This window comes from Miniopterus natalensis, chromosome 4 (assembly GCF_054644295.1).
Source record: "Miniopterus natalensis isolate mMinNat1 chromosome 4, mMinNat1.hap1, whole genome shotgun sequence".
Lineage (NCBI taxonomy): Eukaryota > Metazoa > Chordata > Mammalia > Chiroptera > Miniopteridae > Miniopterus > Miniopterus natalensis.
This window is the reverse complement of record NC_142084.1, coordinates 34,545,577-34,560,584: the sequence shown is the minus strand read 5'-3', so window position 1 is coordinate 34,560,584 and position 15,008 is coordinate 34,545,577. Positions and strand designations below refer to the sequence as shown.

Below are 15,008 nucleotides of genomic sequence, written 5' to 3'. Positions count from 1 at the left end.
AGATTAAGTGGAAATTTATACAAAACTTGGGTGGGGGGTTTCAGTGGTTTCAGTTGATTCCTAGTCTCTCTAAACATTTGTGGGCAACTATCCTCCCCTCTTCCCTTAAACCAACAAGGCTCCCAGCTGAGGAATTCTTGGCTTTTTCCTTGCAACATTTTAGTGCATTCATGCGTTTCATAAGGCTGAATTCTGTCCCATCCAATTATAAATGTTCCTCGGCCATCGTTAGTCTATGCTTTGTATTCTACGTTAGATACAGGATTTCCCAATGAGGCTTACAGAACCCTACACTACCACCTGGGATGAAGGCAACTCTCCGTTTGCTTTTATCACCCATCCTTTAATCCCACCCTCCAAATATTTATTCTTATATTGACTTTAAGGGTACAGGCAGGCATCCTGCCCTCATGCACAACAATGGCATCTAAGTTCTCATTATATCATGTTTGTTCTCTATCTTGCCTTCATCTGGTAACATTTGATTTTATTGTGATAGTGGGACTAACCATGGTTTCAGGTGATGTCAGTCTGATCCATTATGATAAAGTTCATCATTGACATTTTGCCTAATAATTTTACTTGCTGTTGAAGGCCATTACCTAGATCCATTATTTCATTGTATTATAAGAGTTTTAGTATCAGTCCATTTTTAGTGAGAGGTTTGGAGTCTTTTATTTACCACTTTTTATTGCTGCTTGCCCTGTGATACTAGATATAAGTACTGGAGTCAATAGAGATTACATGTACTTTATTATTCAGGAGCCATTCCACCTACTACAAAACCTTGAATTTGTATATAACTGTGACTTTCTGGTCACCTAAACATTATCTTCAGGGATATAGACATTATCACCCTGTATTTAGAAAATTTATTTAATGAGCATGTACTACTTATAGACTAAGGGGAAAAAGTAATTTTAGAAACTGGGTAGCAGAAGCAGAGTACTTCTAGTGCAAACTACTACTGGTAAATAATTAAATATGCCTCCACTATAAAATCTAAGGAGACCCTTTACTTATCATGATAGTTTGGGGACACATTGATGTATTTTATATAAGTAGCCTACTTACTTGTACTCTTATGATGAAAGATTTTTTTTTTTTTTTTTATCTTAAAGCAAATAAAAAAGATGGCCCTCAAGAGAAGTACACTATAATTCTGGTGGCCCAAAATATGCCATAATGAAATATAACTGTCCCTGTTTCAATTATGATGAAGGTTTCCAATAAACTTTTGACATTTTTGAAGGCCTGATTTCTCATTAACATCATTACAGAGCAATTGAAATTATTAATCCTCTGTGAGAACTTTGTCTCAAACCATAATGCTGTTGGGCAGGTTATTTTCGGAAGGCCCCTTTTACTTCACTGGAATATTCACAACGCAGACCTCTACCAGTACTACCAGGGAACCACATCTAATATTTTCCAAGGACCCACGGAGGGGTAGCAGTGTGACAGTAATGTTGTATGCTGCAGAAGGTACAGACGTGATTTCTAATACAAATGCTCAGCTGACACAAGTGGGCATTCTTCTCACCAGGTTTCCAGAAAAGAGGAAATCTCCATGTTAGAGTATCTTCTGATAAATGTAGACTAATAAGTATATGCTGCAGAGAGTTAGTTTTGTGGTTTGCAATTTTAAGTCCATGATGTGTTTATTACACAAGAAGAAAAAGGGTTGAAGTTCACCTAGAATGGTACAAGAATTGTCCCAGCGTTACACATTGCCTGAAATCAAATGACCCTAAGTATTCCCTTGATGGAGTATGGAACTGTATCATCTTTAAACATTTAGAATCTGGATGCCTCAGGATGGTGCACTATTTGAAATAGTGCTTTCACATCCTCATGACTAAAAAGGTCAATGCAGTTCTGCAGATGTTTACTCATTAACTTCTACATGCAAAAATACTGGAAAGCAGAATGACATAGATTAGGGTTTTATTAATAATAAATCAAAGCATTCTGTGCTCTGTTATGAGTGACAGATTCAAACATCCATGAGGGATAAGCAAGTAAAGGAAAAGCATGGAGCTGTCTGAAGGTAGATGGTGGCGTTGGTTAAAAGGGGCATTGTGGTGACCCAGGAAGGCATTGATTATTTCTCACAAGTTGGAGGGAGGATCATTGTTTCTCAACTCTGATGAATGTTCATATACAACCAACTTTGGCCTGCAACCCCAGTGTTACAAGATGTAATTGTTCAGTGCTACTTAAATATCTATATTTATGGAAATTATTGGCTCTATTCTAGATAAAATAGTTTTTTAGAACCTCTTACACACATATGTGATATAGCTGCTTCATATTATTCAATATGCCAGTTTCTCCAGTGACATTGGTGGAAAAAATAAGCTAATGCTTATTGTTAATTTTTCCTTAATTTAAATTATATTTAAATGTAAACTTCTTGTCTGTGTAAAGAAAATAAACAGGATCCCTGACCATCCCCTCCACCCCACATACTGGACACAATGAGGTCTTCTTCAGCACACTTCATCCTTTCTCAACCCACTTTAGTTTTGTTAAGAGTATAAAGAATTTTACTTTCACATTTTTAAATTTTCATTGCTATGAATATTTGCCCTTTTATATTTCAAAAATTAATTTTAATAACAGCATTAAATCTCAGAAAGCAATATCAAAACTTGATTACAGTTTTGTTTAGTTTCTCACTGTTCTTTCCTGAATACCCTTTTATATGTCCCTGCCTTTTAAAAAAAAAAAAAGTGCAGTTCTTTCCTTTTCCTAAAAGGAGAAAAATATTAATAACTTGAATTATTGAAAATCCAGTGAACTCCAGCAATCCTGGGCTTTCATTAGAGTTAACGGTTGAAAGGACAATGTAAACCCACAGCTCAAATAGTGTCGTGTCTGTGTTAACAATTATAACTTTTAGTTTCAGATCTGTGTTTAGATCTGGCGTACTTAGGTCTTTTTCTCACCATTTGCCTAATTTGAGCCAACAATAGAAGGTATTGAGAAATAGTTTCAATTGCTAGACTTCTACTCACTTTTGAACTCGAGTTTGCATTTTCTCTCTGCAGAGTAGGAGCTTTCCACATGAAAAACGAATCTGTGAAAGGCCCGGACCATTGAACATTCATTCCCTTCCTCGCTTTGCAGCGAATATAAACTGACTCGGTTTCAGTTTATACACCTACTCACTTTCTACTTTAGAGCAGCTTTTATGCGAAGGAAATGTCTGAAGAACTTCTATCTCCTGGGAAGAAAAAGTGTGTTATATGTCAAAGCTGCAATTGTTAAAAGACTGTAATATTTTCAAAGGGTGGGAATCAAGGTCAAATCAAAAGGCTAAGTCCCTTTACTTTCCTGTTTCCCATTTCTCTTTTCTCTATTATTATCATGTCTATTTGCTAAAAGGTTATGCAAAATAAATTAGGCTTTTAAAGTGCTGACAGCTCAGGCATAGAGAAATTCTTTCCTCTATTTTTTTTGCACTTTATACGTGAACACCTGCTACACTTTTAATGAGCTTTAAATTATACTTTACACCCATGTAACAAGAATGGATATTGCTCTTTAGTTATAATCAAAGAAAATATCATGATGACTTGTTGCTAAGAGCAACAGCTTGTCAAAAAAATGATACTTTCTTCAGTAACAACATAGATAGATAAGTCTGGGTTGATAGATGGAAAATATGATTTAGTCTATACTGAGTGTTATCAGTCTTTTAAATTTTTTTTGTCTTCCATGATTTAGGAGGAATTTGTCATTGCTCTATGGCTGTGCCTACATCATTTTCTTTTGTTCATCTCTTTGTTCTTTTAGTCTCTTTGCTAGTTATAGGCCAAAGGATTACAATGAAAATTTTCCTTTATGCTTTTATTTTCTCTGACACTTGAAAGTGGATTGACTTTCAATAAGATTCCAAGAGCCTCTTGAAAATGCCAGATTATAATGATATATATTTATTTTTTGAATTCTCTTTCCCCTATAATTTGATCCACTTTAAAATATTTAACCCTATTTAAGTGACCTCTGGTCGTTGTCAGATTTTCTTTTAAAGGAGTTTAATACAGACAGAAAAGCAGTCATTAAAAATGAACTCTAGTAATTTGGCTACATACTGTCCTCACATAGGAGATCTTAGGCTTCACGACCAACCAGAGTTAATTTATTTTCTACAATGTTATCAACTTAATGCCACCTTCTGAGAAATGAGATGGTTGAGTGAGAGAAAAGACGGCTGTGGAAGTAAATAAGATATAATGCAGTAGAGGCAGAAAGGGCGGCTGTGAAGGTTTTTGTGCAATGTCCCAGGTAGGCACTGAGGGAGACAGGATAGTGCAATGAAGAATTGCATCTATAAGGATCATCACTAGAGTGTGCAAAGGAGAAGTATGTTCCTCTCTGTTGAGATGAAAACATACCTTCTCCGCTACCTGCTTTTAGGTTGAGTCATGTGATGGAGATGCGTCCATAACAGAGGCTGTTTCCTTGATTGTTAAATGTGTGGACTCACTGTTTTGTAAGTTCTTCCCTCTATGCTGAGAAGTAGGATTGGTCTCCAGCGACTATTCTGTTAGTTAAAAGACCTTTTTAATGGGCTTAACATGTAATTTAAAAAAAAGAAGAAAACAACAGAATGGGACAGGAGAGAATATGAAAATGAAGAAAGATGAGAGGAGAAAATAAACAAGTTTTAACATATTTTCCCATGCCATTTTATAATCCGCATAAGATTTGGAAAACAATGAACTACTTAATTGGAAAGATAGTCAACATCATAAATTCCATAACTTCAGTTTTCAAAGCTTTCATTTTTATAAACATTTTTAAAGTTTTTGAACTGAAATGAATAAAAATGCAATAAATAACTTTTTTCTTCATATCATTCCTAAAGTAATATGCCTTTCCCTGTAAGTGTTCATTACTGTACTCTCCTTTTCAAAAAAATTTTTTTAAATGTCTCATTAAAAAACAGCAGAAGAAATGTATTCTTTTCTCTTATCACCAGTAACAAAAAACTTCAAAAAAATGTTTGGTTCCAAGGCTCCTCAATATGCAAGCTATCTATTTATACTAATTATTCAAGCCTTGAGAGACTGAAAACTAGAGATAGAATTCTCCTGAGAAAAAACAAACTCTAAGTTTACATATGAGCTTTGCTAAAATCCACTGCTTCCATTCAGGGTAGCTTCAGAAAGAATATCATGTCTGGTATTTTCAGTTAGCTAATAACAGTGATAAGTGTTTATAATAAAACAATAGCAATAATATATTTTCAGAGATATTTCTTTATTTAAATTGGCTATAATGTCATCATGAAGTTGCAGAAAATGTCCTTCAAGCATCTTTGTCCACTTGCATTGGAACTAGAATTTGTTTTTGTGTGTGTGTGACTTGGAAAAAACACAGAGATCAAATCCGGCAAATCCAGTGACCTTGTTCTACTATATGTATAAGATATTCTCCAACTCAGGGAAGTTTTTATAATGTTACTACACCTTGCTTCTTTGCGTCATATCTGTCTCTGTGTTCACTAATTGGAACCCAGTTTTCGCAAACTGCTAGAGCTGAAGTCCAGTGCATCTTTTCTGGCCCTTTGACATCAGAGCTGCTGGTTCTCAGGCCTTGGATGCAGAATGAGTTATACCACCAGTTTTTCTGGTTCTCCAGCTTGCAGAAGACACATTGTGGGAATTCTTGGTCTCCGTCATCACATGAGTGTTTCCCATAGTAAATCCCCTCATATGTATCTGTATCTATCCTAAGGGTTTTCTACGGAGAACCCTGCCTAATACACCTGCATGTCAGTAGGTGCACACAGTCTCTTAGTTTCCCTTAGAAATGGATCTAGAGTCAAGCAGAAAGGTTTGTACAGGTATTTTTGTTTTCTTTTGGTATTGGCAATGGAAGTTAGTAAAGGCAATTGAGGGATCAATAAGTCAACCTAAGAATCTTATTTTTAAAGTACTAACTTTAAAAAATAGCTAAAAAGCCAGAATACATTAAAGAAAACTAACCAGATGAGTATAAAATGCACATATACTTTATTTTACACATTTCTATTTTTTATGTAAGAGAATGTGTTTTTCTAATCATTCTCATTTGCCTGCTCATTGAGCTGTTCATTCATTTTAAACTGTTCTGCATTTCCCTCTGCAAGAAATTCTGAGCGGGTAATTTTGATTAGTAGCTCTCTCTGCATAGTCATCTTTTTGTTCTTTATTTCAACTGTTACCATTTCCCTTTTTATTTTAATATGGCTCCTCATTTTATGCTTGTGATTTAGACTAATGTCTCTTATGTGAACCATTAATATAGAGGTTTGATCATTTTACATTGACAAAGGTATGAAAATACATTCATTTATTCCTTTAACAAGAAATGTCACAGCATTGGGATTTAATAAGTAATCGTACTGAGAAAATGAAAGTATGTCAGGGTCTTTGTTAAGTAAAAGCAACAAGTCATAAAATTTTTATCTTTGTGAAGAAATAGGTCTTCTTGGAGATAAAGGTATAAGGGACCTTTAGAGAAGAAGGTTTTAAAGAAAGTAATGAGTGAATGGAAACATCTCTTGCATGCAGTGGGCTCCACCATAGCATGCCGGCAATGTTACTCGCCTCCACCTGGGCCACGTAGGTAAGACTCAAACACATTCTGAACCAGGTGCTGGAGGAATGTGCGCTGAGACAGGCAGTCTTACGAGAAACTGTCCCAAGACCATTTCTCGCTTGCTTCCTGTCTTGCAGGAGGCTGTTAGGAGGCAGTTTCTCCTCTCTCTCCTTAGTTCCATCAGTCCTGACACTATCTGGCCCTCAATTGAGTACTGCTCGAAACTATTAAAGTGCTTGACTTTGGTTTAGAGTTGGCTCCCTAAAGATAGACCCCCAGAACCACTCTTGTCTCTCACCTGGCTCTTTCCATGTGGTGTTCTGTGGAAATAGGGATGTGAGGAGCTGGCACCAGCAACCACGGTTTTGTTTGTGAAAGTTTTATATACTTGCCGTCTCCATTGGGGCTCACTGTCTCCATTTCGGATGAATGCCTGTCAGGACTGCAGGCCAACCTAGCAGCTCTGTGGGCTGTGGCTGAGGGATTGATCACTGCTTGACTGGTGCAGAGGTTATAGTGAATAATAACCTGCTATCTCGTGTTGCTTATAGGACACCCCCCAGTTGCCCTATTCATACCCATCTTTACTTATTTTCATATGTTTTCCTCTGAGCACTTCTTCCTCTCTTCAAACACATTATGTTTTGTTTTGCTAGATGGATGGAGGTTTCTTTATTTATCATTTATCTCCTTTCCACCTATGAACTTGGACACACTGATGGATATTTACCAAAATGCTAAACACAGTATGACTGCAAATGTAAAAAAAACCCAACACAATAAAAGGAGGAACTAAAGTGCATTGTGTTTTTTTAAAACAGGGTTGATGGTGGTGGTGGTTCTTTTCTGTAATTATTCCTGCATCGTCTTCTAATAGTCTAAATGCGCTTTCCCTTCTCATTTGTAGTAGACAGCGACCAGCGATTGCTTGGCTTCTCTGTCAGACCGTAAGCCCTCTCCGTGCTCAAGCTTAGCGCCACATTTTCACTCCTGCGCTCACCTTCATCCTTTGTCTCTAAGAACAACTGAGCTTCCAAAGTCTTGCATTACTTTTTTCTTTTTAGTTTTTTTCTTCTCCTACATCATATAATCATGGTCAGGGGTCATACAGTATTATAAAAATTAAAAAAAAACAAAACAAGAATAAAACAACATCATCAAACTAGAAAAATCACTGATCTTACATCGAATGCCTGTCTGTTCTTTCACCACCAAACTTCTTGTGGAGTAAGAAGTAGCCGACATTAATGGCTCCTACGTGTTTACTTCCACTAGGTCCCAAGGTCACCGTAATCTGGTGTCTACTCCCTGCGCCCCACTGAGAGCTAATCTGGTCACAAATGAATAATCACAGATTTCTCAGCCTTTTTTTTTTTCTTCTTTTCTGTTTATTGTTGAAAGTATTACAAATGTCCCCTTTTCTCCCTGCATTGAGCCCCTCTACCCCAAATTTACCCCCCCAGGCCTTCACCCCATTATTGTCTGTGTCCATGGGTTATGCAGATATGCGTATAAGTTCTTTGGTTAATCTCTTCCGACCCCCCACCCCCACCCTTTCCCTCTGAGATTCATCAGTCCGTTCCATGCTTCTATGTCTCTGGAACTCAGCCTTTAAAAATATATATATATACTTTTTATTGATTTTAGAGAGAGAGGCAGGGAGAGGGAGAGAGAGAAACGTCAATGAGAGAGAGTAATTGATCTGCTGCCTCCTGCACACCTCCTGCCAGGGATTGAGCCCTAAACCATGGCAGGCGCCCTGACTGAGAATCACACCGGGGACCTCTCGGTGCTTGGGACGATTCTCAACCCATTGAGCCACACCAGCCAAGGCTCAGTCTTCTTAATATGAGCTTGCATATGTAAAACAATTGCAACACAGAATTATTCTAGATTTTCCTCTAAGTATATGTCTACACTTTCTAAATATCATTTTTAGCTTGTCTAATTTTTCCTAAATATAGATCATTGTCATTTCTTTACTCAAATCTGTTTTTTAATCACATTCCTTCCTTAAAGATACCTAGTTTCTAAGCTTTAATAATTATATTTATGTGCTTGATTATTAAATTTGTATTTACAGCCCATATATTCTCCTGAGCTACATTTCTAGGAATTTACAGGAAATTTTTATTGGGTAAATTAGTAGCCCCTTAAAATTACTATACCCAAACACTGCTCAGCATCTTTAATTCCCATGTGTCTCTCTTATGCATTCCTTCTCTCTATATTAAATATGTCTATGATTCCAAACCTTCTAGAACCATCATTCAAGCCATTTCTACTTCAGATACCAACTATGCCCCCATCCATTTGACAGGTTCTCTTTATTTAACTTTTCCAGTGTCCCTTGAAGCAATCTCATCTTTTCATTCCTCACTCTTACTGTCCTAATTTAAGCCTTCATTACAACCCTTAAAATGGACCCATATCAGATTAGCTTATTGCCACTATTCCTTCCTCCCATAAGTTTTATGTACAAATAAGCTAGATATGCTTTTTTTGTGTACCCACAACCATTACCTCCCTCTCTCCTGGGAAAGCCCAGGGCTGCTTTAGCATTTACTGTCCTTTGTCCCCAGTGACAGTAACTCTGTAGTTCCTTCAGGTTCATCACAATTAGTCCAAGTCGGTCAGGTTTGTTTTATTTCCCTTGACATGATTGTTCTTGTCATGGCCTGTGACTCATTTCTAGCAAATTGTACCTGATGGGAAATCTGTAGTCTTCTGAGAGGTTTTTCTTATGGATTAAATGTGATTTCAAGGTTGAAAATGCTCCTGTTTTTAACAGGACATCAGCTCTCTGCCTGTGAAGCTCAGAACTGGTGCAGCTTCCTTTCTGTCATGGAGACACCAGCAGGTGTGGGGGTGATGAGGCACATGGATGGAAAGCCTCTGGTCTTCAGTGAATTCACGGAACAATTGAATTTGCTAACCCTTTAACCACCCTGCCTCCAGTTATTCTTATATAGCTAACCACTTACATTTAAAGCCTTTATGAATTAGGTAAATTAGTTTATGTGGGACTGTTATTTAGAACCAAAAGCATATCGGCTGCAACTCAAGTCACTTTATTGCTCTAATTGTTCTCTGTTCCCTCCAGAATAAATTATAACATGCTTAGCATTTCATTTATGTACCCATATGAACAGCCGCAGCATACCTTTCCAATTGTATCTTCCAAAACTACTCTCTTCACAGTTCTTATGCATTCAAAATAATCTGTTAATTCACTGTTCTCGAACATGCTTTAGAATCTTTCTCTCATTTACCTTGAAACTTCTTTCCCTTCCACTTGCCATAGCTCGAACCTATTTTTCTGTTGAAATTATTATGATTTCCTAAGGTTAAGAAACCAAAATATTCATGAAGTGACCCTGTTCCTCTGTTTGGAATTTAAAATCTCTCCATCTGCCAAGTCAGGTGGTAATTCTATTGGAGCACCTGTCACATTCTGTCCTGTAACATGAAATGTTGTGCATTGTGTCCCTTGTTTCTTTGTAGTTTCAATTATACTTAGCAATATCTATAGGCAGCTGTTAGTTAAAAGTATGCTCCGTAACCGAAACAGGAAAAAAAACCAAAAAACAAAACTTGGAACCCCCTAGCCCAGTGAAGAAAAAGGATACTTGGTGAAACTTACTCCTCCTTGAGAGCACAGGGATTGTGATTTTTGGATTTATCGCGGAGAAATTTTGCAGTGCGTATAAATTGAACACAAATGTTCATTACAGCATTGTTTATAATATGACAGAATTAAAGTGAGCCAATTTGGGTTGCCCTTCCTTTGTTTTTAATTAGTCTAGGGTAATGGGTTTTTGGAAATAATGGCATAGAGGTGAAATTTGCAGTCTCACAGCTTTCCTAATATCCACATCATCCCATTGGTTAACACATTCACCATCTGGTTAAGGTACTGTTTGCCAGGTTCTTTTTGGAAGCAAGTCACTAAGTCCAAAACCCTCTGGGGAGGGGAGGGGGGTAGATTGGTGGCAAGAATGAAGCTCCACCTGCTGTGAGGTAGAATATCTACATATATTATTTGGGATTCTCCTATGCAGATTTGTCCACCGCTTGCTTTATTCAATCATTTATTTACATTGGCATGGACTTGTGCTTACTTATTTTATAGTTGGGTTATAATCCAAAATGACTTTATTAATTTTGTAGTTTGCATTGTTCCACTTTGTCCATTGGGAGCTCTTTCAGCAGTCCAGTTTCTTTGATAGTCTATCTATTCCTCTTGCTCTCCACCCTACCTTTTCCCCTAATCTCATGCCTCCAGTACCTCATTGGCTTTCAGTATAACTCATACCTCAAACGAATACTTTCCAGTTCCATATTTAAAATTTTGTAAACCTACTTTGCATCATCTGATTTCTCTAGCAAAAATTAATTCAACACATGAGGAATTAGTAAAATATATTTGCTATGGTGAAAATTAGAATGCTTAGAATATAAAAAATAAATTACCAAGCCATCTGTTAGAGAAATCTTGATACTTAAAAGGACTTTCCTCTCCCTGACACTTGTACTTCTCTCCTACCTCTCATATGCTGCTCTAACTATGACAGCTGCCATGGGTGATTAGATTCCTCACCTGCAAAATCTAAATTACACATGCTTAATATATCACTTTATCTAAAATAAATGGACAGGCTCCCTATATTTATACATGGGTATATTTGTATATTGGCAACTTACATTCCACCACAGTGCAGAGGATGCCTCAATATGTCAGTTGCATTTGACGGGGAAAATTAAAATTGCTTTAATTTTTCAAAAAGGGCACAGCACTTTTATACACTTTTGTCTACTTGTCTGCCCAGTGTCAAGTGGCATTTTAAAACATTGGGTTGATTTTCATAGAAGAATTTGTTTAATATCATGGCTATTGATTGGAATTTAGCAAAGAACATAGTTACAAAAACAAGGCCACACCTATTCCCATATCATATGTTTTTTTAAAAATGCTTCTGTTTCTCAGAGGGAAGGGGGGGGTGGAGAGGGCGGGAAGAGATTAACCAAAGAATTTATATGTGTATAACCCGTGGACCCAGAAAATAGTATAGTGAAGGCGTTCAGGGGTACAGGAGGGGGGGCAGAGGCAGGGTGGGAGGCAGTGGTGGGAGGCAGTGGTGGGAGGGGCAAGGGGGAGGGAACAACTGTAATACTTTCAGTAATGAAGATAAATTAAAAAAAACAAAACAGAGGATGAGTCCAGAAGGACAAAAAAAACCCACACACTTTTGTTCCTAGTCTTTGGCTATTACAGAGGAAGAACAGAGATGGAAAGTGGTATAGTGGAATGTTATAAAGTTCAGAATCCTAGCTCCACTACTTAATATTTCTCATGTGTATAAAACAGATTAACAAGGTCATTATGATAATCAAATAAATCTAAAATAATTCTTAGTATTTTTATTTAGTCATCTGTGGAGCAGTGGTCAGCCATATTTAACTCTTATATTAAAATACATGCATATTTTCTTTAAAAATTAAGTAAGTTTTGGACACTTGAGTAAGTATTTTATAATTATTCACATGGCAAAGCAAAGTAAACATGATCATCCATTGAGCAAAATCCTCCCAGACAAGAATGCCCTTGCCTGGTGATTGGGGCTGGTCCTTGCCTTGAACCCACTTGTCTCTTGCAACCTCCCTGCCCCTTTCCAGAGGATTGAGCACCTGTCTGATGTTATTTAGGGGGGATGAAGGAAGGAAAAATATAACTACAACAGGATGTTTTCAATCCTATTAATTTCCTAATCTTTCTTTAATAAAAGCAAACACATTTCCAGTGGGGGAGAGTGAGCTCGTCTGGAACACATAGACTCAGCTTTATGCTACCTTGTTCCCAATTAAGGCTTACCTTGAAACTGGTTTTCATTTGATATTGCCTCTGGAAACCGATAGTGAGACTGTGGGGCTCCTAGTGAACTCATGCTCTGTGATCTTCAATCCCTAAGTGTGACCTTTTGTTTTTTCTAGTGTTCTACGCGTGTAAATGGAATCTTTGGAAGCAACATGAAGTTCATCAGAGTTGACAGAATATAAATAGGTAAGAAATTATCTCAGTGACTTTGAACATCTCAGTGTCCTAGAAGGATCAGTACTTTCTTCATGGGTGTATAAAAGTACCAAGGGCTATTTTAAACAGTGTGAAAATGCAAAACCATCATAAACACCCGCTGATGCCCACGCACATTTGCTATATTATTTCCTGGACCTTATGAATATGTATATACTTTCTGCATATCATATGTCTATTTTACTTCAAATACTTTTCAGGTTATTGAAGAATGTCAAATATTGTGTAAAATGTCAGTGACTGTGAAATTTACTACTGGGGACATGATTTAGGCACTGTGGCAAATACGTGCTGTCCAGGCCAAAATTAAAGAAAATATTCTTAGTTATTATATTTGTTATAACTAAATATATACTTACACTTAAAAAATCCTGAGTATGAGAAGGGTAGTCTGCATGAACTTTTCTAAGAAGCACAACTTATTTTAGGAATGAGGCCTAAACCTATAGATAGTTTTTCTCAGTGCTTATAACTTTTAAAATGTTTTCTGTTTTTATTGCAAGTATCATTTTATAAGCATTCTAAAACTGTTTCTAAAATATAGTTCTGGCAAAATAGACCTCTCATACCTGATGCTTTAATTTATGTGTTTATTTATTTATAAATCAAAGAAAAATGTTTTGAATACTTGTAGAGCCAATTTCATCTTCTGTTTATGGAAATGATAGGAGTTCATTTATTTCAGAAGTAAAGATCCCTGGAATCTGTGTACAATAAAAGCTACTTTAAATAATTTCTTCTTAAACAACTATGTGGTTTAAGTGATACTTTCTATCGACTGTTAAACTTGCTCACTCTCGCTCGATTGCTCTGGCTAACACTTCCAGTACTAATGTTGAATGACAGCGGTGATTGTGGATGTCCTGGTCTTGTTCCTGATCATAGAGTAAAAACTTTCATTTTCATCATTGAGTATGGTATTAGCTGAGGGTTTGTCATATATGGCCTTTATTATATTGAGGTACTTTCCTTCTATACCCGTTTCATTGTTTTAATCGTAAATGGATGCTGTATATTGTCAAATGCTTTTTCTGCATCTGTTGATATGATTATATGCTTTCTTTCATTCGCTTTGTTCAAGGGGTGTATTACACTGACCAGTTTGCATATGTTAAGCCATCTTTGTGTCCCTGGAATGAACCCCATGTGGTCGTGATGTATTGTTTTTGTGATGTATTGTGTTCTATTTGCTAGTGTCCTGTTTAGGAGTTTTGCATCTGTATTCATCAGAGATACTGGTCTGTAGTTTTCTTTTTTGTGTCTTATCCTTGATAGATTTTGGTGTCAGGGTTATGTTGGTTTTATAAAGTATGTTAGGAAGTATTGCCTCTTCTTCATTTTTTTTTGGAAGAGTTTGAGAAGGATAGGACTGGTCCTGGACTTTTACTTTTTGAGAAGTTTTTGACTGTTGTTTCGACTTCCTCACTGTTGATTGGTCTGTTTAGATTTTTCAGTTCATGATTCAGGCTAGAAAGGTTATGTATTTCTAGGAACTTATCTGTTTCTTTTAGGCTATTGAATTTGGTGGTTTTTTTTGATAGATGATTTGATCAAGATATGGTACATATACACCATGGAATGCTACTCAATAATCAGAAAAGATAAAATATAAAATACTGCCATTTGAGACAACATGGTTGGATCTTGAGAATATCATGCTAAGCAATATAAATAGACAGAAAAAGTCAACATCCATATGGTTCACTCATAGGTGGAATAAAACTAAAAGGAACAAAATGAACAAACAAAGCAAACAAACAAAAACACATAGACAACAGTCTGGTGGTTACCAGAGGGAAAGGGGGGTGGGGGGAGGCAGTAAAGGGTAAAGGGGGTCAAATATACAGTGAGGGAAGGAGATTTGATTTTGGGTGGTGGGTGCACAATATAACATACAGATGAGGTATCATAGAATTGTATATTTGAAACCTATATAATATTATTAACCAATGCTACAATAAATTTAATTTAAAAAGACAAAGAAAACCAGGCTAACTCATGCTCATAGAATGCTCACCACTTGTGACAAATAAGTCAGTTTCAGATGCTATGAATCAGTTGTTCATTTCTAAAACACTTTATGCCAATGTACTTATTGTAATTAAAAAATTAAGAGATTATGGAAAATGATACAGTATAAGCAAAAAACACTCTCATTATTTTTATGAAAAATAAGGTATTTGTAAAGATTTGATAAAAGTAAGTCACTAAAAATTGTTCTCTTTGTTTTTAGTTTCTGTTTTTAAAGCCTAAAATAATAAAAAATGCTAGTATCTAAAATAATACTGCAAAATAGTTTCTCTAGTGTTTATATTTAAGTTCT

The 15,008-nt window shown here is 36.4% G+C and overlaps 1 long non-coding RNA gene across 1 annotated transcript in view; it reads left to right on the top strand.

Annotated features, from left to right (window-relative positions):
* Positions 1-12,641, top strand: part of LOC148093251 (uncharacterized) — a 284,081-nt gene extending 271,440 nt beyond the window's left edge. The window contains exon 4 of the long non-coding RNA XR_015714378.1: positions 12,586-12,641. This is a non-coding gene — a long non-coding RNA (uncharacterized LOC148093251). The remainder of the gene's footprint in view (positions 1-12,585) is intronic.
* Positions 12,642-15,008: the final 2,367 nt, after the last annotated feature.